This window comes from Camelus ferus, chromosome 6 (assembly GCF_009834535.1).
Source record: "Camelus ferus isolate YT-003-E chromosome 6, BCGSAC_Cfer_1.0, whole genome shotgun sequence".
NCBI classification, from domain to species: domain Eukaryota; kingdom Metazoa; phylum Chordata; class Mammalia; order Artiodactyla; family Camelidae; genus Camelus; species Camelus ferus.
The window spans coordinates 29,514,397-29,530,256 of record NC_045701.1 but is presented as its reverse complement, the minus strand read 5'-3'; the positions used below and the strand labels follow the sequence as shown (position 1 = coordinate 29,530,256).

The following is a 15,860-nucleotide window of genomic DNA, read 5'->3' as shown; positions in this document are numbered from 1 at the left end:
TGAGCAACCTGCTTAACAGCTATTGAATACTCTGCGCATTTACTAACTCTTTAATTTCTTATATAATTTCAATGCCTTTTTATCATATACTAAATTTCTTAATTTGTCTCTAATTCTTAACTGTGTTTTGTTACATTCACCTGTTCAACTTTACTCAAAAGATTTAGCTTACTTTAGTATAGGTTTAGGATGTTTGAATATCTTTAACAGGAAACATTCTCTTTTCTCCCCCAAATGCCATTTTGTATCTTTTTTCAAGTCTACCAAAGCTCTGAAATGGACTTTTGAACCACTATGTAATATTGCAAAAAATTTCCACTGGACTTTTAATAAGCACTGCAACTACTTTACAGATTAGTTCAATCATAATTTATATTTTTATAGCCTGGAGTCCTTTTTCCACTAATAGCATGGTTTCATCTCCATTTTATGCAAGGTTTCAAATGTTTAAGAAAAATTTATGTCTTTCAGTAGCATGCATAAATTGCACATTTGTTTAATTTATGAGTGAGCGCTCCCTTATATTTTACTTACGTTTTATTTATGAGTGAGATCTTTCTATTTTATTTAGGTTATTACTAAATTCAACAGAAACTATCTTACTAGATTTAATATTTTCTTAATATTTGTCTTAAGTTTTTGAGGTGGACAATTGTGTGACTTGCAAATGAAAATAGGTATGCTACCTTCTCTTCAATAGTATTGCTTGATTTAATGTTCTCGTCTATAGCATATGATTGAAAAATAGTGCCTCAGGCTTCCTTCTTTATGCTCTTGATTTTAATGTTTCATCCACAAGAAGATATTGATTGTTGGTTTCAAAATTCTATTAAAAGCATTATGTTTAAAATATTTCTTACTCCTTGTTTTACTAAGAGTTTTTATCAGGAATCAATTTTGAAATTTATTCAGTAAAAATTTGCTATATTCTATATATTTACTATCTATTTGCTATATTGTTAATCTTTATGTAAATAGCCTCTGAAATCAAATTGCTCATTCCCTCTCAGATATTTTTGATATGCTGTGGATTTCAAGAAGTTTCTCCTGATAGAGTCATCAAAGTCTTTAAGTGGGACAGCCACATGATCATATCTGAATTTAGATAGACATATCTGAAATCAGCCTATAAATGATTTGGATCTAGGGAACAATAGACCAGAGAGATCATTCAGAATGCTTTTTAATTGTCAAGGTAGGAAAAGATACAGACTAGTAGCAAAAACAAATGACAACAGAAAAGAAGAGGGGGGGAGAGAATTGAGAAGTATTTGAGAGTGCAAATTGCACAGCTAGAGATGGAAAGTGAAGCATGAACAAGAGTGCCACACAGGTGCCTATACTGAGCATCTCGGGGAATGGTAATAACATTTATTAAGGCATTGGGGTGGGTGTAATATTATGAGTTCAATTTTGACATGTTAACTTGAAGGCAGGGGTGGGACTTCCTTTGTGTATACCACACACAGCTTCGCATATGTTACTCTGGAGTCCAGCATTAAAGCTACAGATACAGAAGTGACCATGTAGATATCAGAAGGCACAGGAAGGAAGGCAATTATGGGCTTTATTAAGTGATTCAACATGCGTTTTGGGTTCCTGAGTCCTTTCTAACTTTTCACTGTTACTTTTCGTATATGGGCTTTAGAATTTCATGGTTGCTTCACTTTCAGGCATAACATTAGCATCAAATGCAGGAAAAATGGATCAGGAAAATCCACCTAGACATGAAGATTTTTCCTTTTACTGGGAAAGATTCCTTTTATTGATTTACATATCACTGAACAGTTCCAGACTACATGCCCCTTCTTGTAACAATCCATGACCAAGGAAAATGGGATTACAGTAACTGGTTTACAAAAATCATATAACATGCTCTCAAGCTGGAATAGGGCTACTCTCTTCCAAAACTGAGAGATTTTAGTCCACTAACTGAAAAAATGGAATTTCTATTGGCAAGGAGTGCTAAGGCTTTAGGAAGGCATGAACCAAGAGCAGAGAGAGTCACAGAAACAAGGGGATTATAAATAGAAACAAATCTTTCAGGGAGCTTAAGGTAAATAATTATTGAAAAGTGATTATTATATGACATACTGAGAATCTAGCATTTCTTTCTATAAACAAGAAATCTGTGGATAGCAGTTTTAGCTTATGAATGAACAAAATGTGACGAAAGCTTGCCAATGAATAATTGGAGAGAGAAGGGAATAATTAGAAGGGGACACAAGATTCAAAGATTTTATTTTTTTAGGAGAGTTCACTATGCTAATAGGTCAAGGAAAATAAAAAGTTTAAGACAGTTAATTGGTCCATCCTTGGGAAACACCCACTGTATACTTGAAGGGGCTGGCCTTTAAGAGCACAGTGCCATGGTTTAGGGTATGGATTATGGTGCCCCATAGCTACAGACACAAGTTCTAACTGTGACATTTGATCTATCTGAGATTCAATTTCTCCATAGGTAAAATGAATCTAATAAAAGTGTCCATCTTGCAGAATTTTATAAAGTGAAAATGAGATCATGTGCTTAGTAAGTACATTGCCTAGCATGGAGGAATCAATAAATGTTTTCTATTAATACTGATTTTATTTAAAATATATTTTCTTACTGGTGTTAATGCTCTTATAGCCAAAATTTTATTTGATATAGAGGTTCACGAAGGCACCATGATAATAATGTGTCGTGAGCAAAACATGAATAATCTCAATCTGAGCCCCTGACTTCCAAGGTAAATTGTAGAAAAACAAAAACAAAACACACATATTGGGTGAAGCAAGGTGAAATACATTACAAAAGCCAGTTTTGGCTGAAAGATCTCCATTTGACAAGTGAAATAAGTAATTCAGCTAAGGAAAAGTTGCAAGTTGGTATGAGAGCATGAATGTCAAGTTGACAGAAATGATTTGGTTGAGAGAACACCTAGGTAAGTAGTCAAGAAAAATGTCTCAAAATTCTTGACAGGCAAACAAAATAATTGTCTGATAATGAAATAAGAAGGAAAACAACCCCATTTACTTCCATCTAAAACATTCATATTTTTCTCTTTAAGTAATTCTCGTGATCACCATGTTTTTAATGTTCTTTTTTTATCTAAAATAATGATTTCTCACTTCAAGAAGTGAAATCCATAGAAAAAGTAGCAGGATATATAGGAAATCTACTTTTATAGCACTGATTCTGACTTTTCATTATTTTCTATCCTAAGGTGAACTGAACATCAGATCTTCTGCCCAAGTCAATGGATGGACCAAATGATTCAGTGGTTTCTGAGTCTGTATTGCTGGGACTCTGGTTCTTGGGAAACCAAAGTTTTTCTCATGTGGATATTCTCCTTGATCTACTTAGGGATCATCCTGGGAAATCTCTTCATTTTGTTTTTGGTAATTTTTGATTCTCACTTACATTCTCCTATGTACTTCCTGCTTGCCAACCTGTCACTCATTGATGTGGGCCTTTCCTCTACCACAGTGCCCAAGATGATTACAGACTTTTTAAATGGATACAAGATAATCTCTTTCCAAGGTTGTATGACACAAATATGCTTCATCCACATCATGGGAGGAGTGGAGATGGTGTTACTCATAGCCATGGCATTCGACAGATACACGGCAATCTGCAAGCCTCTTCACTATTGAACATCATGAACCCCAAAATGTGTGTTTCATTTGTAATCACTGGCTGGGTAATTGGAGTGATCCATGCTATGTCTCAGTTTGCTTTCACTATAAATTTGCACTTTTGTGGTCCTAACAAAGTGGACAGCTTTTATTGTGATTTTCCCAGGATAATAAAACTTGTGTGCACAGATGGAGCCAAGTTTGAGTTCACTTGTTGCTGCCAACAGTAGCTTCATGACTATGGGCACCTTCTTCCTGCTAATCCTTTCCTACATCTTCATTTTGGCCACTGTCTGGAAACGTTCTTCAGGAGACTTATCCAAGGCGTTTGTCACTTTGTCAGCTCACATCACTGTGGTGGTTCTTTTTTTCACTCCATGCATGTTTCTCTATGTATGGCCTTTTCTCACATCATCAGCTGATAAATATCTTTTCATTGTTGACTTTGTTATCACACCTGTCTTGAGTCCTGCCATTTATACATTAAGAAACAGACATAAAGGTAGCTATAAAAAGGATGAGCAAAGGGGGACCTTACGTCAGATTTTGCTGACTGGATCTGAGTTTGAAGCTCTAAAACTATACATCCACCTGCCTTTTCAACATCTATACCAAGCATCTGACTTTTAACATGGCCAGATCTGGACATGCTGTCTACCTTGTTGAACACATTTCTACTATTCTATAGAGCATTTACTCATTGCCTTAACTACCATGGGAAAAATGAATCTACCAAAATATTCGTTATTTTAGGACACAGTATCACTTTTTAGTAAATAATATTTATGATTTAAAATGTGATCATCTTGACAACAGAAAGGATATAATGACATCTCTTCTGCTTCCCATGAGGTTTGCAAAGAAACTGCAAACTTGCTTTGTTGAATGTCAAGAATCATCACATCAAATATATATATAGAACTAGCAGCTCTATGTAGTTATTCAGGTTGTGTGACCTCAGAAAAAGGCCCAAAGACAAAACTTGATCGCAGGTAGTTTATCTGGAAGCTTACTTTTGGAAACATCATTAAGGGAGTAGAAAAGGGAGACACAGAAGTGAAGAATGTAGATAAATATAACTGAGGTGTAAGCTTACTATAGCCCTCAGGGGGGCTGTATAAATTCTGTGATTTAGGAATGTCCCAACTAAGGGAAAGGAAGCTGGAGTCCTTTTTTTCATTTTTAGAGGGTGCATTAACTCCTTGGCATGACTAGCCCTTCCCACACAGAAAACTATATGTGAGGAAGCCAGGGATAAGCTGTCAGATAGACTTTCAGGCGCTGGCAGTGGAGACCCATCTCCTTGTTTTGAAATTGTAAATTCCAAGGCATATTCTATCTTTTAAAGTAATTTAATCCCCACTTGACTTTACTTCATCCTGTCATAGATTCTCTGTTTTCAATTTCACAAAAGAAAGAGTCTAAACAGGAGGGACAAGCTATGGCAGCATTGTTGCTCCTAATTGATATTCTCTTCTGTTAAGCATTTTAAATCCCCCTCATCCTCAGGCAGTTCTTGTGCTGATCCACGTTGCTTGCCCAGTGAGTTCATTTATGAGACAGTCTGAGCTGCTGGTTAAAATGTCTTTGCCAGTCTGTTGTTGCTACAATTGCCCTTTTACAGTTATCGTCAGCCATGGAGCCACCAGATGTGCTTAGGCTGATGCCTAATTTCAGAAATATTCTCCACTGCATCACCCATAAAAAACCAGCAACTCTGTCTTTACCCAATATGGGATAAAAATGATGTAACTCATTCTTCTGAATGTTGTTCTTCTAATATGAAGAACCCTAAATGACAGAAAAGCAGCTGAAAAATTAGGTTTATTAGAATCCATACTGTGTCTCATCACATAAGCATTCTCTCCACTCCACCAGATCCTAAAATTTTAGGATCAAAAAAAATAGAAACTGCAGAAGAAGTTTATTGAGATTCATAATAAGAGATATTACTATTTTTCTCTATCCCTTTGGTTTGTAGAATCATGTATTTTATCTATAGGTGCCATAGCACCATCTAAAAGCTAGTCAAACATATATCTTAAAGCACAGGCCCCAACTCTGCAGTGTCATCTTCAACCTTGTGACTCAGCTGTAATTTTTATGGGCTATTCCAATGTTCTATAAGATCCCAGTTGTGCAATATATGATAAGATCAATTGATTCCCTAGTTATATGTGCTTTTGTGCATTTTCTTTGCTATAAAGTGGGTACTCTTGGCCTAAGGAAATATTATGCACGATTTCATGTTGGATATCAGACACCATGAACACTTGGATAGTGGTACTGGCCAAAGCACTGAAAGTAGGAAAGATAATCCACACTGAGAATATTTATCAATGCCATAAAGGACAAGTCTCTGTCTCCTCCAGTTTAGAAGGGGTTCAATGTCAATAACTACTTTCAAGTGATTCATTTCCATCCTCAAAGGATGGTATCATTTCAAGAAGCTACCTGTGCTGTGGAAAGGCCAAACATTCTACAGCAGCAGACGCTAGCAAAAGCTTTTGTAGAAGCCCACTCTGTAGATCCTATACAGAGCCTTCCTTTCTACCATGATGTCCTCTTCATTTTCATGGAACCATTGTGCAAGCATTAGGTTGGCTGAGGAGAGGTTAATAACCATTCATCCTTTCAATTACCTGGTTAAAGACTTTATACATAGGTAATGATTCTTTAAATTCTCATTACACAAATCAGTTGTGTGATTTCTATCACCTGGCTGAAATCTGGCTAACACATTCCACTCCAATAAAAAAGAAAAATAAATATTTAAGTGATTCTGCTAGTGAATTTGCCAAACATTTAAAGAGAAAAATAATTCTCTAGAAGCATATTAAAAATTTTAAAAGACAGTTTATGTGGCTGAGATAAAATAAAGGGTCTGAGTGTCAAATCAAACACAAAGGAAATCAGAGTCTTCACTCAGTTTCAAACTTTTCTACTAATTCCAAAGATATAGGCAACTGTAAGACACAGTGAAACAGAAGTCTGAGACTGCCAACGTAATTACCCCAGGTTCTTTCTTGTTGCAATAGGATGCTCTCTGACCCAGACATAAAATGAGGTCTCCAATGATGCATGAAGGAGATCACTTACAAAAAGTTATGAAATCTGTTTTGGTCATGAAATCTCTCCCTTTTATATTCCAATAATTACAGATGAAACACTAGTATATTTCTGTGGTTGTGTCCCATAAAGCCTAAACTCCAAGTTTATTTACCAAGAGCAAACTAGATGACAAGACAGATCCTGCTAATAACATTCCATTATCTATCTTCTAATTAATACCACTAGGAAGAGATCACTTAGTATATTTTTGTGAACATCTGATCAGGTAATTTCTTCCTGTTATTCCCATTCAGTCTCCCACCACCCACCATTCCATTTGTCTCTGTTTCCATCCCTCTCTCTCTCTCTCTTTTTCTCTCTCTCTCCATCTCCCTCTCTCTCCACCCTCTCCCAACCTCCCTCTTTCTTTTGATTACCATGAAACAGTAGATGGGTTACAGATTAGTTATTAATCCTTTCCTTTCAATAAACAGAATATTTTTAAAGGCCAGTAACATTATAAGAAAGAAAAATTACACCCTAATTTTTGTATCACTTCAATATAGATACAAAAATCTAAAAAGCAATAACAAACTAAAATCAGTGATATAAAAGTAGGATGAAACACATGGGTAAGTTAGTTCTTTTTCCCAGAATGTAAGGTTGTTTTAAAGTTGGAAATCAATCCAAGTAATTCTTAATATACTATCATTCTCAAAGACCTATAAGTCTTTACAAGTTGAAAGACAATGTAGTAGGAATCAAAAACTGCATCTTTGGGAGAGTGAAGTCAGCAAAATGGTAGAATAGGAAGTCCTGGCTCTTATTACCCCACAGAAACACTTATTTAACAATGATTTGCATGTTAAAATACCTCTATGATAAGTCCAGAATTCAGTTAACAAGTGGCAGTATATCAAATGAGCAAAACACTGAGAACAGCCTCACTGAATTTGGAAAGAAGAGCAATTTCTCTACCCGCACAAACACTTCTCCCAAGCCAGCACAGCTCAGTGCTTAGAAAGATTACATCAGCCCTAGACTTCTCCCATGGAAAAAGAGAGAGTGGAGCTGTTACAAGGACCATAGCCTTACAGTACACTGCCCAGGGGGGCCAGATTCTATCTTGCCTCACACAGGCACTGATAGAACCAGCATAGTTCTGGTGGCTGAGGGTAACTAAAACCAAAGGAAATGGGCAGATGGCTTCCTATAGAAACAAATAAAGAGTAAAGAAAAATCAATCTAATTATAGGTTTTTTGAAAATATAAGTGAAAATTTTAAAAACTTTTAGCTAGACTAAGAGAAAACAAGAGACTCAAATAAATAAAATTAGAAATGAAAGAGGAGACATTAAAATTGATAATACAGAAATTTAAAAACCTTAAGACTACCATGAGTAATTAAATGCCAACAAATTGGATAACCTAGAAATGTACAACCTACCAAGACAGAATCATAAACAAACAGAAAATCCAGAGTAATAATTAGTAAGGAGATTGAATCAGTAATCAAAACCTCCCAGCAAATTAAACCCATGACCAGATGGCTTTACTGGTGAATTCTACTAGACATTTGAAGAAGAATTAACATCAATCCTTCTGGAACTCTTCCACAAAATTAAAATGAAGGGAATACTTCTAAATTCATTTTATGAAACCAACACTAATATTTAGGAAGCTCATATCAAAATTGAACAGACTACATGAAAAGAAAACCACAGGCCAATATCTCTGATCAACATAGATGCAAAAATCCTCAACAAAATTACTATCAAATGGAATTCAATAGCACATTAAAATGATCATACACCATGATCAAGTGGAAGTGATCCCTGGGAATCAAGAACAGTTCATCATAAGCAAAAGCAAATTACTATTTTACAGATCATTAACAGAATAAAGAATAAAAATCATATGATCATCTCTATAGATGCAGAAAAGCATTTGAAAAAAACTAAACATAATTTCATGATAAAACCTCTCCTTTATTTACTTCAACACAATAAAGCCTATATATGAAAATCCCATAGCTAACACTGTAGTCAATGCTGAAAAGCTGAAATTTTTTTCCTCTAAGATCAGGAACAAGGCAAGGATACTCTCTCACACCATTTCGCTCAACACAGTACTCGAAGTCCTAGCCAAAAAAATTAGAAAAGAAAAAGAAATAAAGGAATCAGAATTGGAAAGGCAGAAGTAAAACTGTCACTATTTTCAGATACCATGACACTTTATGTAGAAAACACTAAAGATTCCACTAAAAAACTGATAAAACTAATAAATGAATTCAGTAAAGTATCAGGATACAAAATCAATATACAAGAATCTTTTGTGTTCTATACACTAATAACAAACAGAAAGAGAAACAAAGAAAACAATCCATGTACAATTGCATCAAAGAGAAGAAAATATCTAGAATTAAATCTAACCAAGGAGGTGAAAAATCTACATGCTGAAATCTATAAGACACTGATGAACCAAATTGAAAATGACACAATAAATGAAAGAATATTCTGTGTTCATGAACTGGAAGAATTAATACTATTAAAATATCCATAGTACTCAGAGCGTATTTGTATATTCAAAGTGATCCCTATCAAAATTCCAATGGAATTTTTTTACAGAAATAGAACGAACAATTATAAAATTTGTATGGAATCACACACACACACACACACACAAAATAGCCAAAGTAATCTTGAGAAAGAACAAAGCTGGAGACATCACGCTCCCTGATTTCAAACCCTATTACAAAGCTATATTAACCAAAACAGTTATGGTATCGACAAAAAACAGACACATAGATCAATGGAATAAATTAGAGAGCCCAGAAGTAAACCCAGTTAATTTATGACAAAGTAGCCAAGAATACTTAATGGGAAAAGGACAGTCTCTTCAATAAATAGTTTTGGGAAAATTGGATAACCACATGCAAAATAATGAAACTGGACCACTATCTTACATCATATTAAAAAGTTAATGTAAAATGGATTCAAGACTTACATGTTCAAAATTTGTAGATACTGACAGGCATATGCAGAAGAGATAAATAATATTATACTGTATAGCACAAGGAAATATATACAAGATCTGGTGGTAGCTCACAGCGAAAAAAAATGTGACAAGAATATAAGCATGTTCATGTATAATTGAAAAATCATGCTCTACACTGGAATTTGACACAACACTGTAAAATGACTATAACTCAATAAAAAAAAAGTTAAAAAAAGACTTACATGTAAGACGGAAACTTTAAAACTTCTAGAAGAAAACTTAGGGAAGAAGTTCCGTAACTTTGGTCTTGGCAGTAATTTCCTGGATATGACACTGAAATTACAAGAATTAAAAGCAATAATCAGCAAGTGTTACTACATCAAACAAAAAAGCTTCAGCACAGCAAAGGAAATCAACAAAATGAAAAGGCAACCTACTGAATGGAAGAAAATATTTGCCAACCATATTCTAAACAGGGGTTAATAACTAACACAAATAAAGAACTCACACAACTTAACAGCAAAAAAAAAAACTATCCAATTTAAAAATAGGCAGAAGATCAGAATAGGCATTTTTCCAAAGAAGGCATACAGATAGCCAACAAGTACCTAAAAAGATACTTGACATCACCAATTATCAGGAAAACACGAATCAAAATCACAATGAGACATCACCTCACACCTGTTGGAATGGACTATTATCAAAGAAATAAAAAATATCAAGTGTTAGTGAGGATTTAAAAATACAGAACCTTTGTTCACTGTTGATAGGAATGTAAATTGTTGCAGCCACTGTCAAAAACATGTATGTAGTTTTCTAAAAAAGTTAAAAATAAAACTGCAATATGATCCAGCAATTCTACTGTTTACCTGAAGAATACAAAAAGACTATCTCAAAAAGATATGTTCACTGTGGCATTATTTACAATAGTCAAGATATGGACACAATTTGTGTCCACTGATGGATGAATAAAGAAATTGTGATATACATATATATACATATATAATGAAGTATTATTCAGCCACACAAAAAAGTGAAATCTTACCATTTGTGACAACATGGATGGACCTTGAAGGTATTATATGCTAAGTTAAATAACTCAGACAAAAAAGGGTAAATATCATATTATCTAACTTATATATGGAATCTAAACAAACTCCTGAGATCATAAATATAGAGAACAGATTTTTTTGTTGCCAAAAGTGACAGTTGGGAGGGGTGGGCAAAAACGGGTGAAGTGAGTCTAAAAGAACTGACTTCCAGTTATAAAATAAATAAATTGTAGAGATGAAATGTGCAGCATGGTGACTATAGTAAATAACTGGATTACATATTTGAAAGTTACTGAGAGTAAATCTCAAAAGTTACCATCACAAGAAAAAAATTTCTGTAACTATGTATAGTGACAGATGTTAACTAGGCTTCTTGTGATGTTCATTTCACAATATATCAAATATCAAATATCAAACCATTATTTTATACACTTGAAACTAATATAATGTTGCATGTCAATCATACCTCAATTTAAAAAAAGGATGTTGTTAAGAAAATGAATAGACAAGCACTGAACATATATACACACATATATACATGAAGAACTAATATATAGAACAGGTTATATACTTTAGAATATATAAATAGAACACATATATCAAGAATATAGAAATATATAAGTAACTTAAAATAAAAAGGCAAACAACCCTTAGAAGACAAGCAGTTTCTTACAATGCTAAATATACTCTTATCACATATCCAACAATTGCATTGTTTGGTATTTACTGAAATGAACTGAAAATATATATTCAAAGAAAAGTCTGCACATGAATGCTTTTAGCAGCTTTATTCATAACTGCCAAAACTTGGAAGCAACCAAAATGTCCTTCAAAAGGTGAGTGGATAAATAAACTGTGGTACATGCAGACAATGGAATATTATTCAGCAATAAAAAGAGTAAGTTACCGAATAATGAAAAGATATGATAGAACTTTAAATGCATACTGCTAAGTGAAAGAAGCCAATCTGAAAAGGCTAGAAACTATATTCCAACTATATGACATTCTGGAAAGGCAAGACTATGGAGACAGTAAGATTAGTGGCTGCCAGAGGTGGATTAGGGGATAGGAATGAATAGGCTGAGTACAGAGGAATTTTAGGGAGTAAAACTATTCTGTATGATTATATAACAATGAACACATGTCATTATACCATTCTCAATACCTACAGACTATACAACACAAAGAGTGTACCATAATGTAAATTAGTTAATAATAATGTATTACTATGGGTCATCAATTGTAGCAAATACAACACACTAACGCAAGACATTAACAATGCGAGGAACTTGTGGAGGGTGTGTGAAGGGGAATATGGGAACTCTATACTTTCTGCTCAATTTTTTTGTAAACCTAAAACTGCTCTAAAAAACAAAGTTTATAAATTTATAAAAATACCAAGTAAGATTTTCCCAGTCTCTTTTTGCACTATTTTGAAACTCCCCTAATTTGCTCAAATAACAATTCATTATTTCTCCAAATTCCAAATGTGATGAGCAGCTAAGGGTGTTGAGGGATAGTTTCCTTAAAGTTTATATTGGTGTCAAATAGTGGTTCGTATAACATGCAATAACCCAATGAACATCTCAAGTAAACCTAAAATTTTCTAATTTTGAGAAAAAAGAATACATTAGCGGAACAAAAAATTACTGATCAACATCACATTGAACTGCTCAGTTTCCCTGTAATTCTTCTCTGCAAATTGAGATAATTTACCCTGGGGAAAACAGAAGTGCACATGGAAGATGTTGTTTCCACTAGAAGAAATTATGGACAATATTCAGTCCTTCTAACTGACTTCCTTCCTAATGGTATGAACTATTTTTAACTCTCAGTATTCAGAGATGGTGGCAATTCAAAAAGGGCGTTAACTTCCAGTGTGTCTCAATCTCTCGAAGCTGCTGCTGAGAGGTACCTGAACCTGAACAGGTACCTAGAAAATCTGTTATCTAAATCTGAGCAACTGGTTACATTTTGTTCCCAAGTCTTCTTTCCTCTTTCTATCTCCAGGTTCCTTTTGCTCATGCTCTTCATCTGATTGATTTTCACTCATATTGTTTTATATCTTCCTGGTCTCATTTTCATAATTTCAATTGTATTGTGAGGAGAATTCTCTTCCAAAAGCCCTTATCTTTATTAAATTGATCTGTGAAGGGACTTCATATTTTTCCACCCTTTTTCTCTCTGCCATTAGATTCATGGAAACAAAAAAATTATGTCTGGCTATTTCATTCCAACTGAACATAAACTGGCAAAGCAAGCCATCTCTATGTTTGGAAAGAATTGAGTGATTGAGTCTTAAAAATTATAATTACTAGGGAAGAAAACTTATCAGGTACTTATTATTTGCCAGGGCATGCTCTGATGTGTTTCATATATTAATTCATTAATCCTCACAGCAACATATAAGGTAAGTACTATTATCATCCTTATTTTACAGATGAGAAAATTGAGGGACAGAGAAGTGAAGCAACTCACCCAACGACACATAGCTCATCAGTCAAGGAGATGGAGATTCAAATCCAGGTAGTCTGTCCCCAGAATCTGCGCTCTTCGTTACAACATTAAACTATTTATGAAACTGCTCTTATATCATTTTTTTCTATTTCCTCCACTAATTTCAAATCTTCCTTAGAAATTAGAAAATCCAAAAAACATTTTTTTAAATACAGAAATCAGAAAATCCATAAATATTACTTGTAAAATATAGGAAATAAGAGTTAATATTTAGGGAAAATATAAAATCATCTAAAATCCCACAAACTCGAGGCATTGCCGTGTAAAGTCTAAATATTTCCATATATGTATTTACTTTATATTTAGTGTTTTTTATTTTATAATCTTTTTAACTTCATTTCAAATCATGTATTTTTTTCAGGTTAGTTTATCTGAGCTTCTAATTTATTTCATGTGCATTGAAAAATATTATGAACAAAAATTCAAGCATATTTAGAAGTTCTCTTCCATATTCATGTAGCAAATTACTTTTTATAGGGATTTCAATTGTGAAAACTGTACTGTTCCTTTGAATTACTGATTTTTTTCCAAGTACCTGGTAACGTTTTTCTGTTCAGCAATATTTCTATAGCATGCTTTATGTTAATACTCCCTGTCACTTAAGGGAAATTGCCAGATACTCTGTAGTGCCTATACACATTTTGTTTTAGGTAAAAAAGAAAGGGGAAAGTGTGCATTTTTCTAGTTTACTGTATTAGATTTCTGATCTAGTTGGACATGTTCGGTGTTTAGGTCACTCTGAGAAGGAAGGCTCATGACAGGGAAGTGGGCAGCTTCCAGATTCTCCCATCAGCATACAAGTGTCAGTGAACTCAATTCTCAAAGTCCTTTGGTGGAGATTTACTCCATATCCCCCACAGGGATTTCTAGGCCCTCGATTTTGCTTAACATTCATTACCATATAAATGTTAGTGAAGACTATCATCTAATAATGCCTACACTGTGCCAGAAATTGTGCTAAGTATTGGGGTATACAAAGTCAGCTAAAAGTTCCTTTTCTCGGAAATCATAGTTGAAAATTAAGAATATACAAAAAAAATTATAGTATACTTTAATTATTATAAAGAATGCACAAGATATAACAATAGTTCATAGAGAGGAGCTATTTACTCTGCTTAGGGTCTTCAATAAATACTTCAGAGTGTCTGGCAGTTAATCTGTATCTTGAAGGATAAAAGGAAAAGGGAAGTAACATTTGTGCCAGGTAGTTTTACCCATATCCTCTCAAATCCTCATAACATCAGGAAAAATAAGTTATAGTTCTCCTATTTTATGGACAAATAAATTTCATCATTTGATAGCCTGCTCTGGTTTATATAGCCCGTAAGTGGCAGAGTTGGAATGGCAACCAAAGTTTATCAGGCCTTAGAGCCAAAGACAGTTCCACCTTGTGATGACCAGGAATAACACAAATGAAAGTTCATGCAAAGGCACAGAAATGTGAAAAAATAGAGTAACATGTTCAGTTCACAAAGGGTCTTATGTAATATGCTATTAAGTTTTAAATGTTTTTAATGATAGAATCACAAATCCAAATAGGAGAGTAACAAAGTTATGTTCGATCTTTAGGTATAGACAGATCTGAAAACAGAGTATAGAAAGGACTAAACTTAGGTAAGAATGGAGGCAGGAACATCATTTGGAAGGCTTTCAGTCATTAAGATGAGAAAATATATACATCAGAAATAAGAACTGACAGTGGAAATGAAGAAGAGGAAAAAAACTGAGAAATATTCAGGAGGTGTAATTTTCCACCTGGGATGTGAGGTCAAAGAGGAGACAAGGGTACCACGTAGATCCCTGGGTTTGGGCATCGCTGTGAATGGTCATATTTCTCAGGTATTTAAAAGAAGATAAAATCTTTTAAGATTTCAGACTTGTGCATCTTAACTTTGAAGTGCTTAAGGGATGTCCATTTATGTTCTACAGTATAGCCTTAGATATACTGTGCTGGAATCTAAGGCTCGAGCTCAGTAAGTGGAGATTAGTTAAAACAATGAAGTATGTTTTGAATGAAAAAATAGTTTAGGATAGACTTCTGAGTCACATCAACAATCAAAGATAATCGGGGGGGGAAATCTATGTGTCAGTAAAAGACACAAAAGAGTAAAGAGAAACAGAAAATTTAGGAGCTTTGCTACATAAATATTAGGAATGCATGCAGCTTCCAGTAACAATGCCTTATTTATAGTCTGCTAAACAAACAAGCTTTTATTTTTCTCACATGACAAGATGTCAGAAGGCAGACCTTTGCTGATGTCAGTTAAAGATTTTTTTGGACTGGGTTCTTTTTCTATCTGTTCATACTATCATCTTTAACATGTAGACTTCCAAAGCTCACAATTGGTTCACCTTTAGGTATCACATTAACATTGAATGCAGGAATAAAGGAGCCTTCTCCACATTAAACTTTGTATTTTAACCTGGGGAAGAAAATTTTCACAGAAGACATTATTCTATATCTCATTAATCAATTCTAGGTTACATGTCCCTCTTAAACCAATCCATGGCCAAGTGACAGTGGATTATCATGCTTCATCTGGGGGCAAGGAAAAGGACCTATCTTCTGCCAAAACTGAGAAATCTCTTCCAAATAACTAAATAGGTAGGTGTTCTGTTATCCAG

General features: G+C 34.2%; 1 protein-coding gene and 1 pseudogene across 2 annotated transcripts in view; one reads left to right on the top strand and one right to left on the bottom strand.

The window, feature by feature from the left end:
* LOC102505575 (olfactory receptor 11G2) overlaps positions 1 to 15,860 on the bottom strand; it is a 442,453-nt gene that overhangs the window by 326,385 nt on the left and 100,208 nt on the right. For both annotated transcript variants that reach the window (XM_032481595.1, XM_032481596.1), the window contains exon 2: positions 9,909 to 9,999. The gene's annotated coding sequence lies outside the window, so the exon portion shown is untranslated. The remainder of the gene's footprint in view (positions 1 to 9,908; positions 10,000 to 15,860) is intronic.
* LOC102513328 lies at positions 3,240 to 4,248 on the top strand (annotated as a pseudogene).